The following is a 16,389-nucleotide window of genomic DNA, read 5'->3' on the forward strand; positions in this document are numbered from 1 at the left end:
ACTAGAGATCATGAACCAATATCTTGTTGAGTGATGGAAGACTGCATCAGGAGTTTAGGTGGGCATATGGAGGTCTTTCTTTCATGTTGCATGGTGTGTTAGTGAGGGCATCTTTACTTATTCTCATTTTGTTGATGCCACTCGCACCTACAAGTGTAGTCCATGGCGCTGTATTTCTCAGAGTAGATGAAAAATGACCCCCTAAACACTGCAATGGATCTGAGATTCATGTGTTAGGGCTCATCTTTCTCTGTCCTTTTCTTTCTCTGAAAAATAATCAGATGTTTTCCTTAAATTATCTTTTCTTCTAGAGACAAGCATTTGTGGGTATTTTCCACTCGGTTACTCTGTACATGTAGAATTTAAGCCTAATCTATGGCTTGCAGGAATGGCGATGCCATAGCCTTGCCTCTTAGATGGGCATTCTAATGCTTCCATGGTGGCAGGATTTATATTTTGATTTGTGCATAATACATATTTGTTTTCTTGTAATTACTAAAATTGCAGGATTAAGCAAGGCGACTAAGGTAATAACCACCTGTATTTTGTCAATCTTCTTTATTTGTTCTACTACTTCTTTTTCCATTTATTAATCCTGTAAATGTGCTTGATTCAAAAATATTATCATTGCCTACTACATGCATACGCCGTAGAAATTCTGAGGTTCAATCTAACGCTCAAAAATTGTTAAACAAGTTGGAGCTAGGAGTACAGTGGTAGAAAGTGTTTAAATAGATCATTGCTCACAAGGGTCTATTTGGAAAGAAAGATATCTGAAAGGCATTTTACTCAGCAAGCTTAAATGGGCATAACATTGTATAAGCTTTTCGTAGTGGCTATCGAGCAATCCTTGAGGATAATGTAGGAAATCCATCGTGCAATGCAAAATGATGAGTTTGAAACTTTGGGTATTAGTGGGGAGAATTCTTGCTTGTGAAACATTCCTTTTAAATAAGGAATGCATGTAAAGATAAATTATATCCTGTGTTATGGGTAAGAAACAACATGTACTCAATTACTCATTTGGTAAAAGGTTGAAATCTCTCCCTCTTGTTCAAATAATGCTTGCTTGTGAAACATTCCTTTTAAATAAGGAATGCATGTAAAGATAAATTATATCCTGTGTTATTGGTAAGAAACAACATGTACTCAATTACTCATTTGGTAAATGGTTGAAATCTCTCTCTCTTGTTCAAATAATGCTTTCTTGTGATGCATGTAAAGATAAATTATATCCTGCGTTATGGGTAAGAAACAACATGTACTCAATTACTCATTTGGTAAATGGTTGAAATCTCTCCTTCTTGTTCAAATAATTGATGGCTAGAGATTTGAAAATATGTATTGATAATTTTTTATTAATTATAAATCAATATTATTAAGATTATGTTTATTTGAGTTAATGTAAGAGAAAATTTTTAAAAAACTTTTGATGTTGAAGAAGAAAAACATTGTCGAATTGTATCTATGTAAATTCTTATATTGTAGTATGCATATTTTCAAAGTTGTTTAATCTTATAATTATATTGAATTGGTATCAAATTTTAATGGATTTTAATAGTTTAGATCACAACGCATCTACATTAGCTCTTGCAATATGGTCCTAATGACATCGTGGAACGTGCGTTAGCTTCTGCAATACACTACCAGCGACATCATGGAATGTGCATCCTCTCTTATCGTAATTTGAATTATTTCTCTGACAATCTGTTCTTGTCAGTTTTAGCGTGCAATCAAATGAAGGGAACATAAATTAGAGAAATTTTATGTTTACAAAACTTGCATCTTTCTCTGAATGAACATAGCATTAAAATATATACAAACAGGAACATAAAAAAGAAAGCAATTTTTGATTGGCTAATTCTTATGAGTTTATTCACGAGTTAGTAGGAAAAGCCTCCGCTATAATTCCTACAATCGGGAGGTAAAAATATAAAAAATTATAAAATTTTAATAAATATTAAAAAGATAAAGAAAAATTCAAATAGAAATTAACAACAAATAGTATATGGAAATATCTCAGCAAGTGCACATTAATGCAAAAGTCATCAGCATAAAGAAAGATCGAAAAAGAAGAATATAATTTCTATAGACTAAAGAAAAATTGTACACTAAAAATAGGTTCGAAAGAGAAAGAAGAATCTCATTTCTATAAACTAGAGAAAAATTGTAGAGTAAATGCAGACCTGAAAGAGAGAGAAACTGATTGATTTGGAATATTGACATACTGGGTCATTATATGTTAGGTTACATCTAGAATTCCTTATTCCTTATTTTATTTACTGGATCAATGAACTGAGTGTGGTTAGAATAACCCTCACCTTTTCACATTGGACTCGCAATCCTAAAATTACTATACAATGCAACTACTTGCAGAGAGAAATTATGTAGCTCCATTTATTTGGCTTTAGATTTTTGTCTTAGTAATAGTCTAGACCACTCACAATGGTTAGCAGAGTTTCTGTAGTTTATCTTTTTTTTGTGTTGTTTTTAATGTTAGCATTGTTACCTTTTTGTGCTAAAGCAGAGGTGCATTTTCACAAATAGAAAGTAGTTTACCAAATATAAGCTCCTGATTGTGTGGAGGTGAACATCATATCTATAAATGGACAATAGATGGGACCTTTAATCCTAGCTAACCATTTATCTTTACACCTCTCAATCTTATCCCTTCATTTCTTATAATGTTCTCTATATAAGAGGATGCCCTCTTCCTTTTCAACCCTAATCAATGAGCATTCTAATCACCTAGCTAACAAGTGCTTCAATTAAGCCTTCTTGTGATCAAGCTATCAACCACATTTACATTCTTTGCATACATAAAATATGAGAGCAAACATAACAAACAAGATCAATGGAGATAGGAGACAGTGGAGATTGAAACCCTACTTGATATGTGAATGATATATCTTAGGCATCTCTATTGGTATTGGTGAATGTTTCACTATAGGACTTAGATTATTTGTGGTTGAATATTTATGGTTTTACAATAGTTTATCATCGTCACTTTTCACCATATACACCAGTAATAATGTTTGCAGTAAGAACAATGTATATCAATGGTAACATGTAGTGATTCACTTTGTAGATCTTGCAGAATAATTTTGGTGATTGGATATGTGTTTGAGGTTGATGAGATATCATGTGGGAAGCATGTGGACATTGTTTCTGGTCTACATATGTATTGGAGATGGATTTGAACTAACTTATTTACACGTTTCATCTTTTGCGACGTGTTCTTGAAGCTAACATGAGGTGGTGACTCAATTTGTCATGCAGATATATAACGAAGGTGTAATTGATCATTTTAGGTGTGTGTGATGTTGTGAGAGATGGATATGATTGATTATGCACAGTTTCACATGCGCAAGTGTTGAATTGGTGCTCCAGATTGAAGCAAAATATCAGAACAAAGCAGTATTGTAAAGTTTTGTATGATACAATATTTTGTGCTTAACCAGAACTATATGCAGGCATTTGTTGATTCTTATTCATAGTTCAAACCTTAATGTAATCTCCTATAGAACATTTTTAAGGCAATGAGCCTTCTGGGTTGTAGCCCTTATTTGTAATTTGAGCAGTGAGCTCTAAGCAACATGCCTAAATGCATGTGCATTCTCTTTTATAATATTTGTATACTTATAACAAGGTATAATAATATTATGGATGTGAATCCCACCATGGTTTTTCCATTAACTGGGTTTCCATGTAAAAATCTTGGTGTTGTGGTGTTTATGGTGTTTGCTTTATGTGATTGCATATTTTTTTCTTTCAATTGTTTGGAAGTGGATTAAATATCAAATCAAGAATGTTATAATTTTTAGAATGTTGATTCACCCCCTCCCCCCTCTCAATGTTCATTGATTCCAGCAAACCTGAATTTCTTGACTAGCCATAAAGACTGACAAAGGATCAAAGGATTGTCTTATTCCTGCCAGTATCTTCTCATTCTCCATAATTTGTTTCTCAATATCTACAACAAAATTAGATAATGATAAACAATACTTGTAGATATTTCCACCATCTGATAAGGCATCTTGGATACCTTTTACGCATGTGTCTAACAAGATTCTATCATTAGCAATCATCTTTTGCAACTCATCCAATCTCTTAACAACAAATTCATTCCAGACCTTAGTTTGTACTAGCTTCTCTAATGATTTAAAATGAGTACTTGGAGAATTAATCAGGTTCCTAAGCTTCCTGAATGGAGAATCTAAAGCATCCTTTACATAGGTAGGCATAATATTTTCAAGAATACCAGATGCAAAAGTTAACAGCTCACTATTCTCCATATGCAACTTCAAAATTTACTCTCTAGTCTTAGCCTGAGTAAGTGTTGTTAATTTAAATTTTTGTATAGGAGAGAGAGTGGCTAAGTTAATAGGACCTTGAGAAAGTGATGGATCATAAAGAATCTACTTATCCTTTTCAAGAAAATCTTTCACAACCTCTGCAATGTCTCTTGCTTTAACCTTCTTATCCTTTGCATCTTTTCCTGCCTTGACTTCCTTCATACCTGCATCATCAAGTTAATCTTGAGTCCCCACAGGATGATCCAGAGGATTCTAAGTATCCTTACCCTTATTATTTTTATATGTTTCCTCTTCACCCTTATTCAACTCATCTTCCTTCTTATCTTTATCTGCATCTGCCTTTTCTCAAATGGAGGGAATATTTACATTAGCTGGTTCAACTTTTGGTTGCTTTTTTTAAAATTTTGAAACTAATGAGACAATATCATACTAGTTTTGTTCCAAAATTGGCTTCATATTTTTCTTTGTATCTTTCATCACTTCATCTATTTGCCCAATCACGAGCTTGTTTATTCTAGTTTTGGTCCTAAAATACTTCTGGGCTTCTTCAAGAATTATTTTTATTTTATCTACTACTATGATCGAACATATACTAACTATTACATATTATTTTAGCCTAGAATTCTCTTATTTTGTAGTATCTCTTCTCAACTCTAACAGATTGTACAAAAAATTAGGTGTCTATGGCATAATCTCAACAAGATCTCTATTGAAAATGTTCAAGTATTTCACTGTAGCTTCCTCTAGAATTCTTTTCCCAACATCATCAAACTTGTCACAAAATTCTAAAAGAAGTTTCAAATTACCTTGCATAGTGACAGTCTATGGCATTATCAGAATGTGTCTTTATCTTCTTGTTGGCTTGGCCTTCACCAAAGGTCTTGTCTTTGGAGACTTTTGTGGCTTTGGTGCCCTTGGTTTTCATTTTATTGACCTCATTTTCAGATTCTCCTTGTCATCCTTTACTGTCACATACACTCTTTTAATTTTCTCTTTCTTCCTCTTCTCACCCTTACCGAATGGCTTGATTGGAGATTTAGTTGATTTGGAAAAACTGGATGAGAGGGTAGTATTTCTAGTTTTCTTTGACTTAGGAGAAGATATTTCTGGAACAAAGGATTCAACCTTCACCGATTTTCCTTCCGCTTATTGTTGAGTCCTCTTTCTCGCCTCCTATACTACTTCCTTAGAGATCCCAATACTCTCAACATATTTAAGATTCCCTTGTAGTTCCCAAACTTCAACTTTGGACTGATCAAGATCATCAAGTGCAAAAAGAAGTTGATGTTGAAGACTATCAGAATCCATTGAATCACCTTCCCATATCCTCCTCAAGTTGTTAAAATTCTTCCAAGGAACTAGGCTCTGATACCAATTGTTGGAAACAAGGAGCACTGAGAGGGGGGTGGTGCAGGAGCACCTAGATTTCTTGCTAAATTCTCAAATTTTGGAATGGATCTTCCTAAATAGGATCAATGAATGAATAATGGAATTTTGGTAGGTCCTAATGATTTTTTTAGGGTTATTTGAAGTGTATTTGTCTCTAGTGTTAGCTTGTTTTCTCAGTTTTGGCCAGTGTGCCCTCGTAAGCCAAGAATGACATCATTTTGCAAAATAGTGTAAAACTCTTTGTAAGGCCTCATAAGAATTTTGGAAATGTTATTTGGATGTTTGGGAACCATCCTAGGGGGTTTAAAGTGAGTAAAAAATGTATAAAAAATGCAAAATGGAGCACAAGTTGTCATTGTTGCTTGACAACTTTTTGCAACTTTTAGAGCAACTTTTCAAAAATTGATCAAACCGATGGTTAAGAAATCGATGGGTTGTTGGTTATGAGAAAGGAGGCATATAAAATGATTTTCAGATCATTGTAAATGGGTTGTAAGATCCATGAGAAAATTTTGAATAATACTTGAAGACAATTTTCAGATTTTTGCATAAGATGTGTAATTTGGGTTATAGCAGCCTGTACTAGATGGTTTGATCTTGGTAACATCCTTTCATAGTGGTTTAGTAAATATTGTTTTGTTTCTTAGGAAGTGATTTTAATCTTTCTTAGTTCCGGTTTAGTGCTTATTTACAAATTTTCTTCAACTACACTACTCTCAGTCTGAGCAAGGGATTAGGACCCTAACAATGGCTCCAACTTGAAATCCCATTGTGTTTGATCAATCTCCCTTGGGATTCAAGTCATGGAGATTGTGTACAGTGTACATATTATTATTAATGTCCCAGAATTTTCTTTGAATCCATTTGTTGTCATATCCTCGGCGAGCTCTGCCATAGCTCGACTAGGGATTATGATTGTTATTTTTATCATTGCTTTCAAGGAAGATCAATAGTTGTGCCAAGTGTTTGGCAGGGAAGAAGGAAGTCTAATGGAGTCTTTGTAGAAGCAAGGAGGTGTGACGGGGTGTGGAAATCAACAAATCCTACTGGACAAGACTCTTAAACCCTTAAACCCTCAAAAAGAGCCATTTTGGGGTCCGTATGGGTATGGACGTATTAGACAACCTTACCTCCTGATTCTCAAAGAGTCTCCAAAAGGGTGTTCGAATCAAAAAATCTCTTAGGGGATCCTTTGTAATATTTTTGAGTAATTGGGCAAAACTCGGGAAGGTAGGGCTAAAAGGGGCTCTTAGAGCTACTAGGCCTAGAAAATAGGAACAAGAGAAAGCGATGAGGAAATGGAGAGAAACCTATCACATAACCACATGAAGGGAATTGAAACACCTTCTCAACATCATCTTAGATCCTTGCAAGTGAATGTAGGAAATTTTGACAAATTGATGCTTGGATTTACTCTAGTGAATCCCAACCATGCTTTTGAGTGAAAGGAGCAAACAAATTGATAGGGAGCATTCCAAAGGAGTTTAGTTGTTTGACTTTATACTAGCTAAGAGAAGGGTGTGAACAAGTATGGAATACCACTATAGCATCTTTTACCAGCCTACTAATAAAGGTGCAACTCTTTTGTGACACCCTCCCTATCAAAGTGGTATCAGAGCAAGCTAAGATTTGGGAAGAAACTAGTTGATTTTAGAGACTGAGCTAGTAGGTGAAAATAGCCTTAGGATGTTGACCAATTTTGAGTTATCCAAAAAGGTAGAAAACCAAGAGGAAGAGAATAGACTCCTTGGGGTAAGATTGCAACAATTGGAGAACAAACTAGGTGAAGTAGAAGACAAGACTGAGAAGGTAACTATCAAAATAAATGAAGAAAAAGGTAAATAAGTGGTAGAAGAGGATGGCACACCTAAACCAAATCCTATTCTTCCTGAAGAACCTTTCCTTAGAGCCATCAAAGCCTTAGGAGAAAAGTCCCTAGAAGGAGTGCCACTTTTTTGTGGAAAAATGGAACAAGAAGTGGTCAGGGAATGGATTGAAGGGTTAGAAAATCAATTTGAATGTGATGAAATTATTGAAGCACAAAAGGTGAAGGTAGCCAAATCTAGATTGAGAGGAGCAACCTTGACTTGCTGGAAGTCCATCCAAGAGGAGAGGCAAAAGGAGGGTAAGAACCCAATTTCCACTTGGAAAGGAATGCTAGCCAAGGTGAGAGAAGCCTATATCCCTGAAGAGTATGAAATTCAATTACATAAGAGGAGACAATATTTGAGACGAAGAGGACTAGATGTGAGTAGCTACATTGAAGAATTGCAGAAGTTGTGTTTGAGATCCTAGGTGGTGGAAGATGAAAGGGTCAAGGTAGCCAGGTACTTGAATGGTTTGCGGTGCAATATCAAAGAAGAGTTAAGTTTGTTGTATCCTAATATTGTCCACAAGTGCTATCAATTGGCACTCAAGGTGGAAGAGAAGAGTAAAAAGAAACAAGAGAAAAGAAATAGAGGTAGAGGTAGGGGAAGAGATGGCAGAGGTCATAGGGGAATCCAAGTTGGTAGAGAAAATTGGGGATTCCAATAGCAAGAGCAGCTATAGAGGAAGGGAATATAGAAACTCTAGTAGAGGAAGATCTAGTGGATCAGGAAGAGGGTCCTATTTTGCCACAATGAAGTTCTATAATTGCCATCAAATTGGACACCCGACCTATAGATGTCCTAAGAAGACTTCTTCATCCCAAGGAGGTGAAAGGAGAGTATGTTATGTGTAGGAAGATGCAACAAATATAAAGACATCAAAAGTAAGTTTAGATTCCGAGGTTGAAGAGAATCTCATGATAAGGAGATTTTTTATCAAAGAACCGGTAAAGGGGGAACCTATTCAAAGAAGATCCTTGTCTAGGATAAAGTGCAAGATCATGGGTAAATTGTGTAGAGTGGTGTTGGATTCAAGTTCCACTAACAATATAGTGTCAGAAGAAGCAATAAGCAAACTCAACCTGCAAAGAATTCCACATAGTGATCCTTATAGGGTTACTTGGCTCAACAAGGGGTAGCATATTTTGTTGAATGAACAAACTTGGGCAGAGTTCACTATAGGAGACTACAGGGACAATATTTTGTGTTACATATTGCTAATGGATGCATGCCACCTACTCTTAGGTAGGCCTTGTGAAGTTGATAGAAAATAAATACACCACGGAGAAAAGAATTATTATATCTTTCAAAAAGATGGAGTTACCTATAAAATTCAGTCCTTAGGAGATGAAGAAGAGAGAAGATCTAAAGGTTCCAATGTGCTACTAGTTGGTGAGAAGGAGTTCATAAACACTCGCAAAGAAGGAGAAGGAGTGGGGTTTGCACTTGTTGTGAAACCAAAAGAGGAAAAGAAGGATAAGAAGGTTAGTATCTTGGTTGAAGTGCATCAGATACTCAATCAGTTCAAGGGGATCATAAGTGATGGAAAACCTACTACTTTTCCTCCTCAAAGTGCCATAAGTCATCAAATTGACTTCATACCCAAAGCCTCATTGCCTAGTAAAGCAACCTACAAAATGACACCGGAGAAGAATAATGAAGCAACTAAATAAATCCAAGAAGTTTTGGATAATGGTCTGATAAGAAAGACCATCAACCCATGTGCAGTTCTCACCATTTTAGCACCAAAGAAGAGAGGTACTTGGAGACTTTGCACTGATTCAAGAGCCATCAATTGGATTACAATTAGGTATAGGTTTCCCATTCCAAGAATTGAAGAATTGATTGATTGTTTAGGGGGTGCTAAGTATTTTACCAAGATAGACCTCAAGAGTGGCTACCACCAAATCAGAATCAAGGAAGGAGATGAATGGAAGACAACATTAAAAAGCATAGAAGGACTTTATGAAATGCTTTTTATGCCATTTGGACTCACAAATTCCCCTAGCACATTCATGAGACTCATGAATGAAGTACTAAAAGATTACATTGGTAAATTTGTTGTTGTTTATTTAGATGACATCTTGATTTTTAGTAAGTTTAAAGATGAACATATTAAGAATATTGAGATTGTATTGAAGAAATTATGTGATGAGTAACTAACTATCAATTTGGATAAATGCGAGTTCATGACACAGGAGTTGGTATATCTTGGGTTTGTAATCTCAAGTGGTGATTTGAGGATGGATACCTCAAAGGTGGAAGTCATAATTAGTAGGCCTACACCAAAAACCGATAGTTCTGATACTTAATGTAAAGTACAGATGCCAATAGCTAACAAGGTGAGAGGGGGGGTGAATCATACAAACTTAAACTTCCATAAAATCAATAGATTCAACCTCAGTAACTTATACTTCAGCAACTTAACCAAAACTGCTAAACATGCAAACTCATAAACACATAATCATCATAACACTCATAACACTAGATTTAACGTGGAAACCCAAATAGGGAAAAACCACTGTGGGATTTTGGACCCACTAAGAAATATACTCTTCTAGAGTATGCTCGGTTAAAACAAAATCCTATTAAATATTACAAACACATCGCTAGATGTGACCCGGTTAAGGGATTTCCCTCAGATCTGTTAGGATCTTCACTTTGTTAGAAGTGACCTTATCAAAGGATTTCAAACACTCATTTATAATGTTACCTTGCTAGAGGGTTTACATATAAGATTATTAAATCCACTCGGTTAAGAGATTTTCTGTCACTTACAAAATAACAGTAATACAAATCTATCTGCAACTTCACATCTAAAATGCTAAAGCAGATTCTTATTTGCTTGAAACAATCTAGTCATAGGACTTATCTTGTCCCTCTACTGGGCTCTCTACTCTGTTATTCAAACAGGTCTTTGGCTTCTATGCTCAGTAATCACTATGTAGCATCCCTGTGCATACACTTGCCCGCATAAATTGTTTATTAACAATTTCTTATTTATAAACAATTGCTAACCTCTCAATCTCCTTGATCACATTTCCCATGATCAATCTTCACCATCAGATCTTCAAACTTGACTAGGTTCAATGTATTCTTCAATCTGAAAATGTTTTACGTTGCCTCGAGACTTACATTCCCTTCTTGGAACTTGCATAAGGTTATTGTGGTTCAATCTGCACTGTAGATCTTCCTGCTGATTTTCCTTTGCCATAGATCCTTAACAAACTTCATGCATGACATACCAATCATTTATACATCTCCAGCTAATCATTGTCCTTTATTAAATAATGTTTTTATCCATCCAATGCGCATTGTCATGACTCGGTTGCAAATAGGTGAGTACTAAACTTTACTCGGTAGACATTCTACCTTCATTAATTGATATCGATAACCTTGAGGTTTACCAACTAGGTTCCTTAGGGTTTACCGACTAGGTTCTTTTCTCGGTGACATAGTATAGTATAAACCTTACAATCAATCATCATATGTAGAATATCAAAACAATCTAAACATTATGATCTCATCATTATCTAACTCAATAATAGTTGCCCATTGAATAACTTATTTCTCCTCTTATTCATCACATACTTTCTATGTCTTTTACCGACATCTTAATTCTCTTCTAATCAATCTTCTCAATATATGGTAACATCATACTGAATTAGATAATCAATTCCTTGAGATCAATGACAAAATAATGTTATAAAGATAGTTATCATCCTTCTTCAGTTATATCAATAATCTTCAACAACCTTCTCAATATCCTTACTGAATATCAACAATCTTGTAATATTGAAATGCCAACAATCTCTCTTACTGTAATGCCAACAAAAACACCAGGTGAAGTGATGAGTTTTCATGGTTTGGCACAATTTTACAAGAAGTTCATCAGAGGGTTCAGTGAGATATGTGCACCTATGCTTGATACAATCAAAGGAGGTGTAAAGACTAAGTTTCAATGGACAAAAGAGGCACAAAAATGATTTGATCTTTTGAAGACAAAGGAAGCTACTCAACTTGCCCTTGTTCTTCCAATCTTTGACAAGCTCTTCACCATAGAATGTGATGCAAGAAACATAGTAGTTGGAGTGATTCTAAGTCAAGACAATAGACCAGTTGCATTTTTTAGTGAAAAGCTCAATGAAGCCAAGAAAAGGTATTCTTCCTATGATTTGGATTTATATGCACTTGTTCAATCACTTAGGAAATGGAGGCATTATTTATTACCTAAAGAATTTGTGGTTTATACTGATAACCAAGCTCTTAGTTTTCTCAACTCCCAAGAAAAGTTGAATCATAAGCATATCAAATGGGTAGAATATTTGCAGTCCTATACTTTTACCATTAAACAAAAGAAATGTCAATGTAATAAGGTTGCTGATGCATTAAGTAGAAGATTGCTAACAGTTCAAGAAGTGCAGCTCAAGAGCATTCGAGTTGATAGTTTCAAAGGGCTATATCAAGATGAGGAGGATTTTACTGCCATCTACAAGATTTTTTAAGAGTTTAGGGAATATTTTCATGGTGAATATGTAGATTTTACCTTACAAGATGGTTTTTTGTTTAAAGGAGGACATATTTATGTGCCAAGAGGGTCCATGAGATAAAACTTGATGCCAGATAAGCACAATGGTTGCTTAAGTGGTCATTTTGGGTTGAGTAAGACTTTGGAACTTATTCAAAGATTCTACTATTGGCCAAAGCTGCAAACGAATATCAGAAAACATGTAGAGAAACGTGTGGTTTGTCAAAGGGCAAAGGGAACCTCTTCTAATTATAGACTCTATCAGCCATTACTCATTCCAAACCAACCATGGGAGTGTGTAAGTATTGATTTTGTTGTTGGTTTACCCAAGACCAAATCTGGATTTGATAGCATCTATGTTGTGGTAGATTTAGCAAAATGGCCCATTTCATTCTGTGCAAGGCGACTCATGATGCTATTCATATTGCTCATTTGTTTTTCAAGGAAGCCATTAGGATTCATGGCTTACTAATCAGTATAGTGTTAGATAGAGATACAAAATTCATTGGTCATTTTTGGAAAACTTGATGGCAAAGATTGGGTACTAACTTGTCTTTTAGCTCAGCCTACCATCCCCAAATGGATGGCCAAATAGAGGTGGTAAATAGGACACTTGGGAAACTTCTCAGATGTTTGACAAAGGAGTATGGACAAGCTTGGGATCAGATCATCCATCAAGATGATTTTTCTTACAATGACAATGTGAATAGATCCACTGGTAAGAGTCCTTTTGAAGTAGTGTATGGGATTCATCCAAGAGATGTGTTGGAGCTTAGAGATATTGGGTATATGGAACAAAATAGTTGACATGTTGTTTACATCGCTCAGTCCATGAGGGAGATTCATGAGCAAGTAAGGCAGGCTTTACAAGACAACTCTCAAAGAATCAAGGATAGAGTGGATGAAAAGAGGAAGGATGTTCAATTTGTTGTTGGTGACTTAGTCATGGTTCATTTAAGAAAAGTAATACTTCTGAAAGGTATCCCTATCAAGCTTCAAATGAGGAGGATTGGACGTTGTATGGTCTTGCCTAAGTGTGAGAAAAATGCCTACAAACTTGATCTACCCGGGGACATGGCTTTATCTCCTATTTTTAATATTGCAAACTTGGTGTAGTATAAAGGAACACTTATAGAGGAATGTAGTAGAGTCTCAGAGGTCTCTCAATCACTTTTAGACCCACCTTTACCACCTACATCTATGCTACAACCCAAGAAGGTATTGGATTCAAGAATCCTCAAGAAGACTAGGCATACTGCCTATATGGAACATTTGATCAAGTGGCAGCATCTTCCAGAATCTAAGGCCACTTGGGTACCTCAAGCAGACTTTCCAAAGTTTGACATTTCCCTCTCTTTGTTTCCTAAAGGAGTCACTTGACTTCTTTCTCATTGGGGGAGTATGGTGTAGGAGCACCTTGATTTCTTGCTAAATTCTTGAATTTTGGAATGGATGGTCCTCAATAGGATCAATTAATGAATAATGGACTGTTGGTGGGTCCAAAAGAGTGTTTTATGTTTATTTGAAGTGTATTTGTCTCTAGAGTTAGTTTGTTTTCTTAGTTTTCGCCAATGTGCCCTTGTAAGCCAAGAATGACATCATTTTGCAAAATAGTGTAAAAATATTTGTAAGGCCTCATAAGGATTTTGGACATGTTATTTGGATGTTAGGGAGCCATCCTAGGGGGTTTAGAGTGAGTAAAAATGGATAAGTTGCAAAAATGCAAAATGAGCAAAAGTTGTCATTGTTGCTTGACAACTTTTTGCAACTTTTGGAGCAACTTTTCAAAAATTGACCAAATTGGTGGTTAAGAAACTGATGGGGGTTGGTTATGAGAAAGGAGGCATATAAAATTCTATTGAAATAATTGTAAATAGGTTGGAAGATCCATGAGAAAATCTTGAATAATACTTGAAGGCAATTTTCATATTTTTGCATAAGATTTGTAATTTTGGTTACAACAGTCCATACCAGATGGTTTGATCTAGGTAATGTCCTTTCATGGTGGTTTAGTACATATTTTTTTGGTTCTTAGTAAGTGATTTTAGTCTTTCTTAGTTCCGGTTTAGTGCTTGTTTACAAATTTTCTTCAACTACACTTCTCTCGGTCTAAGCAAGGGATTAAGACCCTACCAATGGCTCCAACTTGAAATCCCATTGTGTTTGATCAATGTCCCTTGGGATTCAAGTCATGGAGCCTACGTATAATTTACATATTCTTGTTAATGTCCTAGAATTTTCTTTGAAGCCATTTGCTGTCATATCCTAGGCAACTTCTGTCATAGCCCCACTAGGCATTATGAATGTTATTTTTATCATTGCTTTCAGGGAAGATCAAATGTGGTTGTGCCAAGTGTTTGTTAGGGAAGAAGGAATGCTAATGGATTCTCAATAGAATCAAGGAGGTGTGATAGGTGTGGAAATCAACAAATCCTACTGAACAAGACTCTTAAAACCTTAAACCCTCAAAAAGAGCCATTTGGGGTTCGTACTAGTATGAACGTATCAGACAACCTTACTTCCTGATTATGAAAGAGTGTCCAAAAGGGTGTTCAAATCAAAAAATCTCTTAGGGGGTCCTTTGGTATATTTTTTGAGTAATTGGCCAAAAACTGGGAAGGTAGGGCTAAAAGGGGCTCTTAGGGCTACTAGGCCTAGAAAATAGGAACAAGAGAAAGTGATAGGGAAATGGAGAGAAACTGGTCATAGAACACTTGAAGGGAATTAAAACACCTTCTCAACATCATCTTAGATACCTGCAAGTGAATTTGGGAAATTTTGACAACTTGATGGTTGGATTTACTCTAGTGAATCCCAACCATGCTTTTGAGTGAAAGGAGTAAACAAATTTATAGGGAGCATTCCAAAGGAGTTTAGTTGTTTGACTTGATACTATCCAAGAAAAGGGTGTGAAAAAGTGTGGAATCCCACTATAACATCTTTTACCAACCTACTAATCAAGGTGCAACTCTTTTGTGAGACCCTCCCTATCAGGGGGTGAATCAGTGTTAGGCAATTTTTAACCTTATTAAACTGATATTTCAAGAACTTAATGAAAATCAACAAAAGAGAGACGCAAACACATAAATTAAATATCTGCAACACCATAACAAAATATTTTTATACTCGGAAACCCGGTTAAGGGAAAAACCATGGTGGGGATGAACCAACAATATAAATATACTCTACAGAAGTATAGAAATATTATATGGGGAATGCACATGCATTCAGGCACACTACCTAGAGCTCACTGATAAAAAGGGTAGGCTCACTACCTTTATAATAATTAGAAAAGATCACTGAAGTACATGAACTAAATAATAGCATCTACAAATGCCATATTATAGTTTCGGTTAAGCACAATAATCAAAATTTCCCAATTTATCTCGCTCTGCTCTGATCCATTGTTCTGCATCAATCTAGAGAACAAGTATTTGACTTATGCATGTGAAACTACACACAATCAATTATCAACATCTTTTTCATACCCAAAATGATCAACTATATCAATCCTGTATATCTGCAGCACGAAATCATATCAGCTATATGTCAACTCAAGAATATTTACCATATTCACCAAACATGTATGAATAGTCTACTCAATCTGATCTCCAATGCATATGCAGACCAAAAATAATTGTCCACATGCTTCCCATAAGTCGGATAAATGTCCTCAAAGACAAAAACAATCACTAAATCAGCTCCAACGGTTCCACATAACAATCAAACACACATGTCGGCCATACTACACTGTCCAACCTAGAAATGATGTAGCAGACCTTCAAAATTGTAGAATGCTTGTCACCAGAGGCTAAGATCATGGGATAAGGTACTCCAGACATTTATCAAGATTCCCTTATCTCCACAATGAAAAATATTCAATGGAAATGAAATACCGACAAAAATGTTGAACTCTGTTAGATGCCTTGTTCTAACTTTACTAGACTTAACTAAATCTACAATCTAACTTCTGGTATAGGAAAATTATGAATTACGGATAGAATCTCTGACTAGAGTTGCCATCAATGGCAACATTTGATGACTAGTGTAGTGTCTCTTTCCATCATATGTACTATCATGAAAATTAATATACGAAGTTTTTTACTAGTCCCTCTTTCACTAAGATCCATGAGGAATAATTAAATATAGGAACATGATATTATCAACACAAAATTGAACATAAAAGCAAATAAATATTACAATCACACCTAATTGAAAAGTGAAAATTATTATTTTTAATTAAAAATATCTCTCAATTAGTATAACTAATCTCCAAGGAAGAAGTTAT

Source organism: Cryptomeria japonica, chromosome 10 (assembly GCF_030272615.1).
Source record: "Cryptomeria japonica chromosome 10, Sugi_1.0, whole genome shotgun sequence".
NCBI lineage: Eukaryota > Viridiplantae > Streptophyta > Pinopsida > Cupressales > Cupressaceae > Cryptomeria > Cryptomeria japonica.